Genomic DNA, 16,215 nt, shown 5'->3' on the forward strand with positions numbered 1-16,215 from the left:
ACAAGTTATTTTTTTCATTTCACTTCACCAATTTAGACTAATTTGTGTATGTCCATTCCATGAAATCCAAATAAAAATCCATTTAAATTACTGGTTGTAATGCAACAAAATAGGAAAAACACCAAGGGGGATGAATACTTTTGCAAGGCACTGTATCTGATTCCACTAACATGCGCTTCCAACCCCTAGTGCTGCACAAGATGAATGTAAGTTGGCCAAAATATTTACAAGCTGACAGCTAAGATAGCTCAATTTAGCATGGTAAGCATGGTATTACCATGAATAGGGTAGTGTTTGTATTTTTGTGTTACTGACAAGAATGACCTGTCAAAGTCAATGGGCTGGGGGAGGTTTACAGACAGTACTTTGAGATTAGGAAGGGGTTTTTGGTTGTGCAGGGTTGTGATTAGACAGTAAATGTATTGTCGCGTATGAGAGCGATTGAGGTGCCAAATCTCCCATTCACAACAACTCATACTATGTAAGAACTGCCTTCCTAAGACTTTTCACACCTTCTTTAGCCCCCCAGCCCATTCACTTTGTTGACTGATCTGTCTTTTCAAAAGCAGCTCCCAATGTCCCCCAATTGTCCCTAAACCAGCCTTTCTTAAATTATGGGTCGTGGCCCAAAGTGGGTCGCGGACCTGTTAATGGTGTCAGAGTACATGTATAATTATTTCATTAATTATTGGAAATAATTTGGCCAAGTACAACTGCGCTCTCTGTTCAGTGCGCTCTCTGTTCAGCAGCGGTGTCTCTGCTCAGTTTGGCAGCTGTGCAAGGGGGTGGGAGATGCCCGTGTGCTTCGCGGTTTACCAGATCTCTTTTCTGCAGTTGTCTTGAAGATCACTCCACGACTCACACACTGCAGCAGTGCGGTCATTCAGCAGCAGATAATGCACTGTCAGCCACTGACTTGTCATTCCCACTCTCTATCACTCACCACTGTCATCAAATGGACTCAAGTTCTGACTGAGCTCAATCGTCATGAAACGCTAATACAGCGATGAGTTTCTCTTGGTTTCATACAAACTTTGAGAAATAACGAGGAGCGCCCACAATGTGTTTTGTGCGGGGAAGTGCTTAGTAATGAGTCAATCAAAACGAACAAATTAAAACGACATGTCCTGACTAAACATGTTGGAAACTTCAACCAGCCACACACCTCTCATTAGGACTGTGTGTGTGTTTTCAAATCAAATTGTATTTGTCACATGCGCCGAATACAACAGCTGTAGACCTTACCGTGAAATGCTTACTTACAAGCCATTAACCAACAATGCAGTTAAGAAAAGTAAGAGTTAAGAAAATATTTACAAAATAATCTAAAGTAAAACAAATAATAAAGTTACACAATAAAATGACAATAACGAGGCTATATATACAGGGGGTACCGGTACCGAGTCAATGTGCAGGGGTACAGGTTAGTCGAGGTAGGGGGGGGGGGGGGGGTTGGGGGTGGGGGTCAATGCAAATAGTCCGGGTAGCCATTTGATTAGCCGTTCAGCAGCCTTATGGCTTGGGGGTAGAAGCTGTTAAGGAGACTTTTGGACCTAAACTTGCACGCTAGTACTGCTTGCTGTGCGGTAGCAGAGAGAACAGTCTTTGACTAGAGTGGCTGGAGTCTTTGGCAATTTTTAGGGCCTTCCTCGGACACCACCAGGTATAGAGGTCCTGGATGGCTTGGCCCCAGTGATATACTGGGCCATACGCACTACCCTCTGTAGCACCTTGCGGTCGGATGCCAAGCAGTTGCCATACCAGGCGGTGATGCAACCAGTCATGATGCTCTCGATGGTGCAGCTGTATAACTTTTTGAGGATCTGAGGACCCATGCCAAATCTTTTCAGTCTCCTGAGGGGGAATAGGCGTTGTTGTGCCCTCTTCGCGACTGTCTTGGTGTGTTTGGAACATGATCGGTTTTTGGTGATGTGGACACCAAGGAACTTAAAGCTCTCGACCTGCTCCACTACAGCCCCTTCGATGAGAATAGGGTTGTGCTCGGTCCTACTTTTCCTGTAGTCCACATTCATCTCCTTTGTCTTCATCACGTTGAGGGAGAGGTTGTTGTCCTGGCACCACACTGCCAGGTCTCTGACCTCCTCCTTATAGGCTGTCTCATTGTTGTCAGTGTTCAGACCTACCACCATTGTGTCATCGGCAAACTTAATGATGGTGTTGGAGTCGTGATTGGCCACGCAGTCATGGGTGAACAGGGAGTACAGGAGGGGACTAAGCACGCACCCCTGAGGAGCCCCCGTGTTGAGGATCAGCGTCACAGATGTGTTGTTGCCTACCCTTACCACCTGGGGGCGCCCCGTCAGGAAGTCAAGGATCCAGTTGCAAAGGGAGTTGTTTAGTCTCAGGGTCTCTAGCTTAGTGATGAGCTTTGAGGGCACAATGATGTTGAAAACTGAGCTGTAGTCAATGAACAGCATTCTCACATTGGTGTTCCTTTTGTCCAGGTGGGAAAGTGTGGAGTGCAATAGAGATTTGCGTCATCGGTCTAGGATTTCTGGGATGATGGTGTTGATGTGAGCCATGACCAGCCTTTCAAAGCACTTTATGGCTACAGATGTGAGTGCTATGGGTCGGTAGTCATTTAGGCAGGTTACCTTGGTGTTCTTGGGCACAGGGACTATGGTGGTCTGCTTGAAACATGTAGGTATTACAGACTCGGTCAGGGACAGGTTGAAAATGTCAGTGGGTCAGCGCATTCTCTAAGTACACGTCCTGGTAATCCATCTGGCCCTGTGGCCTTGTGAATGTTGACCTGTTTAAAAAGGTCTTACTCACATCAGCTACGGAGAGCTTGATCACACAGTTGTCCGGAACAGCTGTGCTCTCATGCATGCTTCAGTGTTGCTTGCCTCAAGAGCGCATAGAAGTCATTTAGCTCGCTGGTAGGCTCGTGTCACTGGGCAGCTCACGGCTGGGCTTCCCTTTGTAGTCCGTAATAGTTTGCAAACCCTGCCACATCCGACGAGCGTCAGAGACGGTGTAGTATGATTCAATCTTAGTCCTGTATTGACGCTTTGCTTGATTGATTGTTCATCTGTGTGATGTGATCAATCAGTTTATTCCAGTTCAGAATAAAAATGATTGATTGTATTTTAACAGGACCAGTTCCAACAGACCTTTTTTTCCAACAATAATTTCTACAGTAAGCCTGATCATTTTTCATTTGTACTGTTACTTAGGGTTGCACTATCAAAAACTGAGCCTGTGTGTGTTCTGTTACACATCTGTGAGATGTGATCAGTTTATTCCAGTTCAGAATGTAAATTATTTATTGTACACTGCTCAAAAAAATAAAGGGAACACTAAAATAACACATCCTAGATCTGAATGAATGAAATAATCTTATTAAATACTTTTTTCTTTACATAGTTGAATGTGCTGACAACAAAATCACACAAAAATGATCAATGGAAATCAAATGTATCAACCCATGGAGGTCTGGATTTGGAGTCACCCTCAAAATTAAAGTGGAAAACCACACTACAGGCCCATCCAACTTTGATGTAATGTCCTTAAAACAAGTCAAAATGAGGCTCAGTAGTGTGTGTGGCCTCCACGTGCCTGTATGACCTCCCTACAACACCTGGGCATGCTCCTGATGAGGTGGCGGATGGTCTCCTGAGGGATCTCCTCCCAGACCTGGACTGAAGCATCCGCCAACTCCTGGAAGTCTGTGGTGCAACGTGGCGTTGGTGGATGAAGCGAGACATGATGTCCCAGATGTGCTCAATTGGATTCAGGTCTGGGGAATGGGCGGGCCAGTCCATAGCATCAATGCCTTCCTCTTGTAGGAACTGCTGACACACTCCAGCCACATGAGGTCTAGCATTGTCTTGCATTAGGAGGAACCCAGGGCCAACCGCACCAGCATATGGTCTCACAAGGGGTCTGAGGATCTCATCTCGGTACCTAATGACAGTCAGGCTACCTCTGGCGAGCACATGGAGGGCAGTGCGGCCCCCCAAAGAAATGGCACCCCACACCACGACTGACCCACCGCCAAACCGGTCATGCTGGAGGATGTTGCAGGCAGCAGAACGTTCTCCACGGCATCTCCAGACTCTGTCACGTCTGTCACGTGCTCAGTGTGAACCTGCTTTCATCTGTGAAGAGCACAGGGCGCCAGTGGCGAATTTGCCAATCTTGGTGTTCTCTGGCAAATGCCAAACGTCCTGCACGGTGTTGGGCTGTAAGCACAACCCCCACCTGTGGACGTCGGGCCCTCATACCACCCTCATGGAGTCTGTTTCTGACCGTTTGAGCAGACACATGCACATTTGTGGCCTGCTGGAGGTCATTTTGCAGGGCTCTGGCAGTGCTCCACCTGCTCCTCCTTGCACAAAGGCGGAGGTAGCAGTCCTGCTGCTGGGTTGTTGCCCTCCTACGGCCTCCTCCACGTCTCCTGATGTACTGGCCTGTCTCCTGGTAGCGCCTCCATGCTCTGGACACTACGCTGACAGACACAGCAAACCTTCTTGCCACAGCTCGCATTGATGTGCCATCCTGGATAAGCTGCACTACCTGAGCCACTTGTGTGGGTTGTAGACTCCGTCTCATGCTACCACTAGAGTGAAAGCACCGCCAGCATTCAAAAGTGACCAAAACATCAGCCTGGAAGCATAGGAACTGAGAAGTGGTCTGTGGTCACCAACTGCAAAACCAGTCCTTTATTGGGGGTGTCTTGCTAATTGCCTATAATTTCCACCTGTTGTCTATTCCATTTGCACAACAGCATGTGAAATGTATTGTCAATCAGTGTTGCTTCCTAAGTGGACAGTTTGATTTCACAGAAGTGTGATTGACTTGGAGTTACATTGTGTTGTTTAAGTGTTCCCTTAATTTTTTTGAGCAGTGTATTTTAACAGCAACAGTTCCAACCTAGACAGATCTGTAAGAGTGTATTTAAATTGGGAAAAATAAAACATGAATTGCTATTTATATGGGTATTTCATTTAATTGTTATTTGTTTTTGTCTATATTGCCTTTATTTTAGGCATAAGGGAAATTAAAAAGTACCGATATTTACGTATAATTGGATGTTTTCATAAGCTTGGGTCCCAGGAAAACACAGAATTTCTCATTTGGGTCCTAGGCTGAAAAAGCTTAAGAACCTCTGCCCTAAATAATACGCTAGCCGGTCCCATTCTGGTGATACCTTTAACAACAAAGGCGTGTTGTCCTATGCCACTTCCACAAAAAGTGTAAAATGCTAAGACCACAACCATGTCTTTCTAGAAGACATGCAGTACCAGCAAATATTTTGCAAGAGGACCAAACAGTTGGTGGTTAAGAAGCCCTACACTGCTTTCGGCAGAGTCTTATCCAGCTGGCAGTTCACCACAGACAGGGCAAGCCCATCGCCATAAGCACAGAGTCTCAGCTGCCCCAGCCCACCATTGCCAGTGTACCGAAGCCAGATAAAGGACTACACTCTGAAAATATGGGGTTCAACAAGGGTTCTTCTAAGATCCTCAAAGTTCTTCGACGAACCTTAGGGTTCTTGGCACTGAAAATGGCCCCCAAAAGGTTCTTCCAAGAACCCCATAGGAGGTGGGGTTCATCGAGGAACCTCCTTAGGTTCCTGCAAGAACCCCCACCAACTAACTGCCCAACTGAAACATCTGGATTTGAAAAGACAGCAGATGCAGGCACTTACCTTAAATTGAGGAGATCTTTACATTTTTCAGTTATGGTTTGTCCCTTGTACGATCTAAATTGATATTGTTTTATGATGATACCATCTATCTTTTCATATTTGTGAAAATCTTTCTAAAAACAGAAAATGGACACAATTCAATGGATCTCAATCAACAGGTAAGAATATGTAGGCTATAAGAATATGTTGAAGGCTAGCTGCATTGGGTGCAGATTACTGAACTGCTCACTTTTGTGTCTGTGTCTGCAGGTATACAGACAAGGAGGCATACAAAGGTATGTCAATTGGTATTGGTATGTTATGTAGATCACACTTACCATCCTCCTCCGTTACCTCTTCACTTAACCATTATCAAAACAGTTTTTTCCATTCACATTCACCACAAAAACCAAGGTATGAATACTGTCGTGTGCATGTTTTGTTAATCATCTGTATAATTACAATTTTTTGGATTCACAGACTTCACCCTCCTTACACCTCTGATGAATATAACAGGAAACCTGTTCGATCACCATGCACTGCAAAATCATTCTGGCTATGGATACGGAGAACATCAACACAATAACAACACGGCAGAAGATATACCCATTGGACTTGGGGCTCTGCTGGGAGTAAACACTGAGAACTAAAATATTGTGTTATTGTTATGCATATTATTATTAATAACAACAACAACAACAACAACAACAACAACAGGGGAGGGATAGTTAAAAAATTTACCCCAAAAGTTTATTCAAAAGGTTATTCGAGGATCCATTAAAAGGGATTATTTGAAGAATTTATAGGGGTTCCCCCACAGTTTCAATTCGAGGGAACCCCTAAAGGATACACCAGGAAGCTTTTCTTTTTAGAGTGTATGACTGTTTACACAGGCAGCCCAATTCTGATATTTACTTCACTAATTGGTCTTTTGATCAGTTCTGGAAAATATCTGATGTGATCAAGACCAATTAGTGGAAAAAAATATCAGAATTGGGCTGCCTGTATATACCGGGGCCTCCAACCATGTTCCTGGAGAGCTACCCTCCTGTAGATTTTCACTCCAACCCCAGTTGTAACTAACCTGGTTTAGCTTATCAACCAGCTAATTATTTGAATCAGGTGTGCTACATGGTATCATCATAAAACAAAATCAATTTAGATCGTACAAGGGACAAACCTTACCTTTAATTGAGGAGATCTTTACATTTTTCAGTTAAGTGCCTGCACCTTTTTCAGTTGGGCAGTTAGGTTCCTGCAAGAACCCCCACCAACTAAGGAGGTTCCTCGATGAACCCCACCTCCTATGGGGTTCTTGGAAGAACCTTTTGGGGGCCATTTTCAGTGCCAAGAACCCTAAGGTTCTTCAAATAACTTTGAGGATCTTAGAAGAACTCTTGTTGAACCCCATATTTTTAGAGTGTAGAACCACCATCAAATAAATATGGATATGTTCTATCAATCTTTGAAATTTGTCTGCCCTTATGGATTCACAGAAGATATTTATATAAGCAGTACAGGGCTCTGTAGCATCAAACAGATGCTAGACATTCAGATATCCAAAGAATGTTTGTTAATTTGTCAAAATCTATAATACAAGAGAGTGTACACAATTTAATGCTAACTCAAGAGAACTGGGTATTAAACAACAATGTTATATGGTAAAAGTAACATACAAAAAATGTGTATGAACAGTGTAGTACAGTTCAGTGTGTCTCAGGTGTAGTGACACACAAGTGCAGAGAACTGTAGTTGCAGGTTGTTACACCAGATAATGATTTACCCAAAGATTTTAGCCGACATCTTGTTTATTTCAAGTCTTCTCTAATTGATCGAGACAGGTGGGTGTCCACCCCAAAGTGCTGCATGTCATGATGACAGAGACCTGTCTTGATCAATGAGTGAGAAGACTTGAAATAGACAATGGCGGGGCACATATTGTTGGATTACTTTATGGAGCAGAACATTTATTTTAATAACGGAGCATTTTCTAAATTCAAACTGACCCCCTGCATCTGGATATGGACATTTTATGAGACTCCAGTTTCCCTGAATCGAGGATGAAGATGGCAAGTTTGGTCAAATTCTCTGTGCTACACCAAACAGTACCTATCCTTTAACTCCCAGTAATGGGTAACAAAAATCTTTGGTTAAATCACATTATCTGGTTTAACAATCTGTAGCTAAGAGAACTGGTGATCAGCAGATGATGGGAGAGGTGGTCATGATGAAATTGCCATTCCAAAGAAACACACAGTAAGTTCAGGGAATACTTGTAAAGCTGTGGGAGGAGTGTTTATTATGATCAAACTGCTATTCAACTTCTCATGAGTCATCTGCTTGAAATCCAGCATAATGTCTAATCCCGAGAGAGAGAGAGATACAGTTCACAGGATAGAGTTCTGCTACAATGACACGCAGGGAAAGGAATTATATTTAGAAATCAACTCCAGGAAGAAGCCCAGGCACCACAAGGTATTGTCTGTAAGACCAAAAAACAAACAATAATACTCTATTGTACAGTTGGAACAACAGTTGAACCATGCCAGCATAACATCAACATTAGGATAGTTGAACATGCATACAAATCAAATTGTATTTGTCACATGCGCCCAATACAACAGGTGTAGACCTTACAATGAAATGCGTACTTACAAACCCTTAACCAACAATGCAGTTATGAAAAATAAGTGTTAGGTAAAAAAAGAAAAACAGAAAAATAACAAATAATTAAAGAGCAGCAGTAAAATAACAGTAGCAAGGCTATATACAGGGGGTACCGGTACAAAGTCAATGTGTGGGGGCACAGGTTAATCGAGGTAATATGTACATGTAGGTAGAGTTAAAGTGACTATGCATAGATAATAAACAGAGAGTAGCAGTAGCAATGCAAATAGTCCGGGTAGCCATTTGATTAGCTGTTCAGGAGTCTTTTGGCTTGGGGGTAGAAGCTGTAGCTCAATTGGTAGAGCATGGCGCTTGTAACGCCAGGGTAGTGGGTTCGATCCCCGGGACCACCCATACGTAAAAATGTATGCACACATGACTGTAAGTCGCTTTGGATAAAAGCGTCTGCTAAATGGCATATTATTATATTATTACATTATAAGAAGCCTTTTGGACCTAGACTTGGCGTTCCGGTACTGCTTGCCGTGCGGTAGCAAAGAGAACAGTCTGACTAGGGTGGCTGGAGTCTTTGGCAATTTTTAGGGCCTTCCTCTGACACCACCTGGTATAGAGGTCCTGGATGGCAGGAAGCTTGGCCCCAGTGATGTACTGGGCCGTACACACTACCCTCTGTAGTGCCTTGCAGTCGGAAGCCGAGCAGTTGCCATACCAGGCGGTGATGCAACGGACATATTCAATCTCTCTACGGACATATTCAATCTCTCCCTTTCCCAGTCTGCTGTCCCCACATGCTTCAAGATTGCCACCATTGTTCCTGTACCCAAGAAAGCAAAGGTAACTGAACTAAATGACTATCGCCCTATAGCACTCACCTCTGTCATCATGAAGTGCTTTGAGAGACTAGTCAAGGATCATATCACCTCTACCTTACCTGTCACCCTAGACCCACTCCAATTTGCTTACCACCCCAATAGATCCATAGACGATGCAATCGCCATCACACTGCACACTGCCCTATCCCATCTGGACAAGAGGAATACCTATGTAAGAATGCTGTTCATTGACTATAGCTCAGCATTCAACACCATAGTACCCTCCAAGCACATCATTAAGCTCGAGGCCCTGGGTCTGAGCCCCGCCCTGTGCAACTGGGTCCTGGACGTCCTGACGGGCCGCCCCAGGTGGTGAAGGTAGGAAACAACATCTCCACTTCGCTGATCCTCAACACTGGGGCCCCACAAGGGTGCGTGCTCAGCCCCCTCCTGTACTCCCTGTTCACCCATGACTGCGTGGCCAAGCACACCTCCAACTCAATCATCAATTTTTCAGACGACACAACAGTAGTACGCTTGATTACCAACAATGACGAGACCGCCTACAGGGAGGTGATGAGGGCTCTTGTAGTGTGGTGCCAGGAAAATACCCTCTCACTCAACATTAACAAAACAAAGGAGATGATCGTGGACTTCAGGAAACAGCAGAGGGTGCACCCCCCTATCCTCATCGACGGGACCGCAGTGGAGAAGGTGGAAAGCTTCAAGTTTCTTGGCGTACACGTCACCGACAAACTGAAATGGTCCACACACGCAGACAGTGTGGTGAAGAAGGCGCAACAGAACCTCAGGAGGCTGAAGAAATTCGGCTTAGCACCTAAAACCCTCAAACTTTTACAGATGCACAATTGAGAGCATCCTGTCGGGCTGTATCACAGCCTGGTACAGCAACTGCACCACCCGCAACCGCAGGGCTCTCCAGAGGGTGGTGCGGTCTACCGAACGCATTACCGGGGGCAAACTACCCTCCCTCCAAGACACATACAGCACCCGATGTCACAGGAAGGCCAAAAAGATAATCAAGGACATCAACCACCCAAGCCACTGCCTGTTCACCCCGCTATCATCCAGAAGGCGAGGTCAGTACAGGTGCATCAAAGCTGGGACTGAGAGAATGAAAAACAGCTTCTATCTCAAGGCCATCAGACTGTTAAATAGCCATCACTAGCACATTAGAGGCTGCTGCTGCCTATTGAAATCACTGGCCACTTTAAGAAATGGAACACTAGTCACTTTAATAATGTTTACATATCTTGCACTACTCATCTCATATGTATATACTGCATTCTATTCTATAATATTCTACTGTATCGTAGTCCATGCCGCTCTGTCATTGCTTGTCCATATATGTATATATTCTTAAATCCCATTCCTTACTAGTTTAGTGTGTTTTACGTATATGTTGTGAAATTGTTAGATATTACTGCACTGTCGGAGCTAGAAGCACAAGCATTTCGCTACACCCGCTATAACATCTGCTAAACACGTGTATGTGACAAATAACATTTGATTTGATTTGAACCCGTCAGGATACTCTCGATGGTGCAGCTGTATAACTTTTTGAGGATCTGAGGACCCATGCCAAATCTTTTCAGTCTCCTGAGGGGGAATAGGTTTTGTCGTGCCCTCTTCACAACTGTCTTGGTGTGTTTGGACCATGATAGTTTGCTGGTGATGTGGACACAAAGGAACTTGAAGCTCTCAAGATGCTCCACTACAGCCCTGTCGATGAGAATGGGGGCGTGCTCAGTCCTCCTTTTCCTGTAGTCCACAATCACCTCCTTTGTCTTGATCACGTTGGGGCGGTATGCCTCATGGACCTGCTTATGGCCTTATAGCTCGTTGAGTGCGGTCTTAGTGCCAGCATTGGTTTCTGGTGGTAAATAGACAGCTACGAAGAATATAGATGAAAACTCTTTTGGTAAATAGTGTGGTCTACAGCTTATCGTGAGATCCTCTACCTCAGGCGAGCAAAACCTCGAGACTTTCTTAATATTAGATTTTGTGCACCAGCTGTTATTTACAAATATACACAGACCGCCACCCCTCGTCTTACCGGAGGCAGCTGTTCCATCTTGCCGATGCACCGAAAACCCCGCCAGCTGTATGCTATCCATGTCGTCGATCAGCCACGACTCGGTGAAACATAAGATATTACAGTTTTAAATGTCCCGTTGGTAGGGTATTCTTGATCGAAGCTCATCCATTTTATTATCCAATGATTGTACGTTGACTAACAGGACTGATGGAAGGCACAGATTACCCACTCGCCGTCGGATCCTTACAAGGCACCCCGAACTACGTCCCCGATATCTCTGTCTCTTCTTAATGCGAATGATGGGGGTTTGGGCCTTGTCGGGTGTCTGAAGTAAATCCTTCGCGTCCAACTCGTTAAAGAAAAAATCTTCATCCAGTACGAGGTGAGTAATCGCTTTCCTGATATCCAGAAGCTCTTTTTGATCATAAGAGACAGTGGCAGAAACATTATGTACAAAATAAGTCACAAATAACGCAAAAAAAACACAAAAGCACAATTGGTTAGGAGCCCGTAAAACGGCAGCCATCTCCTCAGGCGCCATTGATGCACATGTGCACAGGCAGAGATTACATTACAACAATATCTAGCCTAATAGAAAGAAATATAGCATAACTCTCAACCTTTGCACGGTGACCAGACTGTGCAAATGAGCCTAGGTAAGTAGGCAGACAGTAGCTACCTACAGCCATGTCTATCAGGCATGCTTAGGCAAATATTTTATAGTACAACCAGCTTCAGTTTTAGAGATTTACAACAGTACATTTTATTATTGTTTCTCCTCACTGTTTGCTAGAAAACTTACCTTGCTGAATATGCAATACTTGTTACTCTGTTTGGAATCCTATCTTGCGTCATGCCTATAATTTTGTGAGATTGAAATGCATCCAAGGTCATAATCATAACCAGTGTCAACCTTCATCAATTATGTTACATAGCTAGCTAGTAAAATGATTTACAGTTGCTGATGTTACACGTTTGCTAACAAGTTACAAATGTGAGGCGTGGCGCATAACAAGTTAGCAGGCGCCAGGCTAACTAGCTAGCCAACTCCAGTCATGTGCTAACGTTTGCTGGTAAACCTAGCTTTAGGTGGCTGGTTGTAACATTGTAGGTTGCAGTTTAGTAGCTAATCATATCTACGACTAAAACGAAGAGGTTTTACAATCGAGATACATAAGATCGCTGATTGTAAAACCTCTTCTATTTTTAGTCATAGATATGGCTACTGGTAGTTGTGTAGCTAGCTAACTTAACAGAAAAATAAATCGATTTCCCCCACTGTATAACAGTAGTATGTTAGCCAGCAATACACAATATGGGTTTCAGTAGATAAACTAAAGTTAGCTAGGTGGCTTGTAGGAAAAATAACTTACTTAGCTAGGCAATTCATTTGTCATCTGCCCTCTTGGTGCTGGCATCGGCTGTAGCTGAGCTTCTAACGTTAGCTAAATCCAACTCTTTGTTTCGAATCCTCTTCGCTTTATACCGGTTGAAACATGTATGGTTGAATGTCATCATGTAGTTAATAGATGACCATTGTCGAATTCGTGTTGATGAGAGGAATCACTTGAAGCCATTGTGTTCGGTCAGTTCTTTCAGTTTTGACCAAAGGATTGTTGTTAGTGTCCGCCCCCTTTTCAAAAAAGCACACCTTGGGGGAGGGACGGGGGCCAGAGCATGAAGCACCGCCCAACACAAGTTGTAGTCTTTCAGAGACTGGAAAAAATGTGTATGCTTGTATACTTAGCAATGAATCCGCCGATAGGAACAACACTGAAAGACGTCTATCGAACAAGGACAATCATATCTACACCCACAAAAAAACATATAGTGCAATCAGTATAACATAGAGCCTTCGCAAAATGCCACAAAGCAGGACAACATACATTCGGACCTGCCCTCCTCCTAGGTAATTATGTGTGAAACACATCTCACTGTCCTTGAAATGCCTTAGACATGATGAAAACAAGCTCAGATTCCCCCAGGGTGAAATTCCCCTTTACTTCTCTGTACTGGCCAATGATTATAAAGGCGATTCTGATCCAACCATTAATTCATACATTGTGCCCTTGGCCTGAGAGGATGGAAGTTCAATATGTAGCTAGATGTAGAAGGCTAATGTTAACTAGCTAACTTTGCCCATGAAAGGAAGTTAGGCTAGCGAGCAAGCATTTTAGCCAGGTAGCCTAGGACAACAAAAAATATATGTATTGTATGACATAAACCGTTTCATCAACATGAGAGGAGGACGGCATTGGATTAGTCAACATTTTTTTTCTACTCCCACACACACAATATTTAGTTTATGTTGATTAGACAAAAAAATAATTGGTATATTTTAGTTGTCACTGTATTAGACTAAGCATAGGTAATTTGATTATGTTGAAATGTTGAAGTTGAAATGGTGCTGGAATAGTGGAGGCAGCTCCTGATTTCTTTGCTCTCCGGTTTTGTGATGAAACAAAGGTGTGGCTGAACTCATTCTGCCACTGTGTCTTCTTATTGTCTCGGCCTTAGGCCTATATATCACGGTTGCAAGGCATATGAACTAACAGGCAGTGGTGTAAAGTACTGAAGTAAAAATGCTTTAAAGTACTACGTAAGTAGTTTTTTGGGGTATCTGTACTTTACTATTTACAGTGCATTCGGAAAGTATTCAGGCCCCTTGACTTTTTCCACATTTTGTTATGTTACGGCCGTAATCTTAAATTGATTAAATTCTTATCAATCTACACACAATACCCCATAATGACAAAGCACATCGCAAATGTATTAAACATTTACTAAAAAAACTGAAATCTAATTTACAGAAGTATTCAGACCCTTTACTCAGTACTTGTTGAAGCACCTTTGGCAGCGTTTACAGCCTTGAGTCTTCTTGGGTATGACGCTACAAGCTTGGCACACATGTATTTGGGGAGTTTCTCCAATTATTTTCTGCAGATCCTCTCAAGCTCTGTCAGGTTGGATGGGGAGCGTCGCTGCACAGCTATTTTCAGGTCTCTCCAGAGATGTTCGATCGGGTTCAAGTCCGGGCTCTGGCTGGTCCACTCAAGGACATTGAGAGGCTTGACCCGAAGCCACTCCTGCGTTGTCTTGGCTGTGTGCTTAGGGTCGCTGTCCTGTTGGAAGGTGAACCTTCACCCCAGTCTGAGGTCCTGAGTGCTCTGGAGCAGGTTTTCATCAAGGATCTCTGTGTACTTTGCTCCGTTCATCTTTCCCTCGATCCTGACTACTCCCAGTCCCTGCCACTGAAAAACACCCCCACAACATGATGCTGCCACTTCACCGTAGGGATGGTGCAAGGTTTCCTCCAGACGTGAAGCTTGGCTTTCAGACCAAAGAGTTCAATCTTAGTTTAATCAGACCAGAGAATCTTGTTTATCGTGGTCTGAGAGTCCTTTAGGTGCCTTTTGGCAAACTCCATGTGTCTTTTACTGAGGAGTGGCTTCCGTCTGGCCACTCTACCATAAAGGCCTGATTGGTGGAGTGCTGCAGAGATGGTTGTCCTTCTGGAAGGTTCTCCCATCTCCACAGAGGAGCTCTGGAGCTCTGTCAGAGTCACCTACCTGACCAAGGCCCTTCTCCACCGATTGCTCAGTTTGGCTGGCCGGCCAGCTCTAGGAAGAGTCTTGGTGGTTCAAAACGTCTTCCATTTAAGAATGATGGAGGCCACTGTGTTCTTGGGGACCTTCAATGCTGCAGGAATGTTTTGGTACCCTTCCCCAGATCTGTGCCTAGACACAATCCTGTATCAGAGCTCTACTGACAATTCCTTTTACCGCATGGCTTAGTTTTTCCTCTGACATGCACTGTCAACTGTGGGACCTTATATAGACAGGTGTGTGCCTTTCCAAATCATGTCCAATCGATTGAATTTACCACAGGTGGACTCCAATCACATTCTACATATCAAGGATGATCAATGGAAACAGGATGCACCTGAGCTCAAAATCTCATAGCAAAGGGTCTGAATACTTATGTAAATAAGGTATTTCTATTTTTTTTTTTTTTTTTTATAAACTTACAAAAACCGGTTTTCGCTTTGTCCATTATTTTTTATACATTTACTTTCTGAATGCACTGTATATGTTTGACATCTTTTACTTTACTACATTCCTAAAGAAAATAATGTACTTTTTACTCCATACATTTTCCCTGACACCCAAAAGTACTCGTTCCATGTTGAATACTTAGCAGGACAGGAAAATGCTCCAATTCATGCACTTATCAGGAGAACACATGGTCATCCCTACTGCCTCCATCTGGCAGACTCAATAAACACAAATTCATTGAGTGTTGAGTGTACACCTGGCTATCCGTAAATTGTAAAAACAAGAAAATGGTGCCTCTGCTTTGCTTAATATAAGGAATTTGAAATGATTTCTACTTTTACTTTTGATACTTAAGTATATTTAAAACCAAATAATTTTAGACTTTTACTCAAGTAAAATTTTACTGGGTGACTTTCACTTTTACTTGAGTAACTTTCTATTTAGGTATCTATACTTTTACTCAAGTATGACAATTGGGTACTTTTTCCACCACTGATAACAGGTTATAGTGCAAACAACGCAATTATCACAAACACATTGATTGTAATATGGCGTTTTTTGGGGGGGTGGGGGGGCTTTGATTTTACCCACACCCCGCTACTGCCTATAGCCTACTAATACAGTATTCCATTCAATCCAAGAGCGCCATAGCCTATGCAAAACGAGACAGACTGCTTAGGCTACTACAGTAGCCTAGAGCAGGGTTTCCCAAACCCCCCCACCTAGAGCAGTAACAAATCACTAACGCTCCCAGTGACTATTGTGGGTTCTAAAATGGCTTTCTCTCACTTGAAATAAGTTTAGTCTACTAGTTAACTAAACTTTTTGGTAGATTTACGTATGTTAATGTACATTTAGTCAATCTGCAACAGTAAAAAATATTGTATTTCTGTACAAAGATTCGTTTATAGTCTGATATTTCTATATTTATTGACACTTGCTGCCTCGTCGCACTCGCAGTATGATACAAATTTACGACTGTGCTGAGGGCTTTGGCAAGTGGCA

At 43.5% G+C, this 16,215-nt stretch overlaps 1 protein-coding gene across 1 annotated transcript in view; it reads right to left on the reverse strand.

Moving 5' to 3' along the window:
- LOC311133087 (adipose-secreted signaling protein-like) overlaps positions 1-16,215 on the reverse strand; it is a 43,328-nt gene that overhangs the window by 26,804 nt on the left and 309 nt on the right. The window lies entirely within an intron of this gene.

The sequence above is a fragment of the Coregonus lavaretus genome (genome assembly GCF_964263955.1).
Source record: "Coregonus lavaretus genome assembly, chromosome: 7".
NCBI lineage: Eukaryota > Metazoa > Chordata > Actinopteri > Salmoniformes > Salmonidae > Coregonus > Coregonus lavaretus.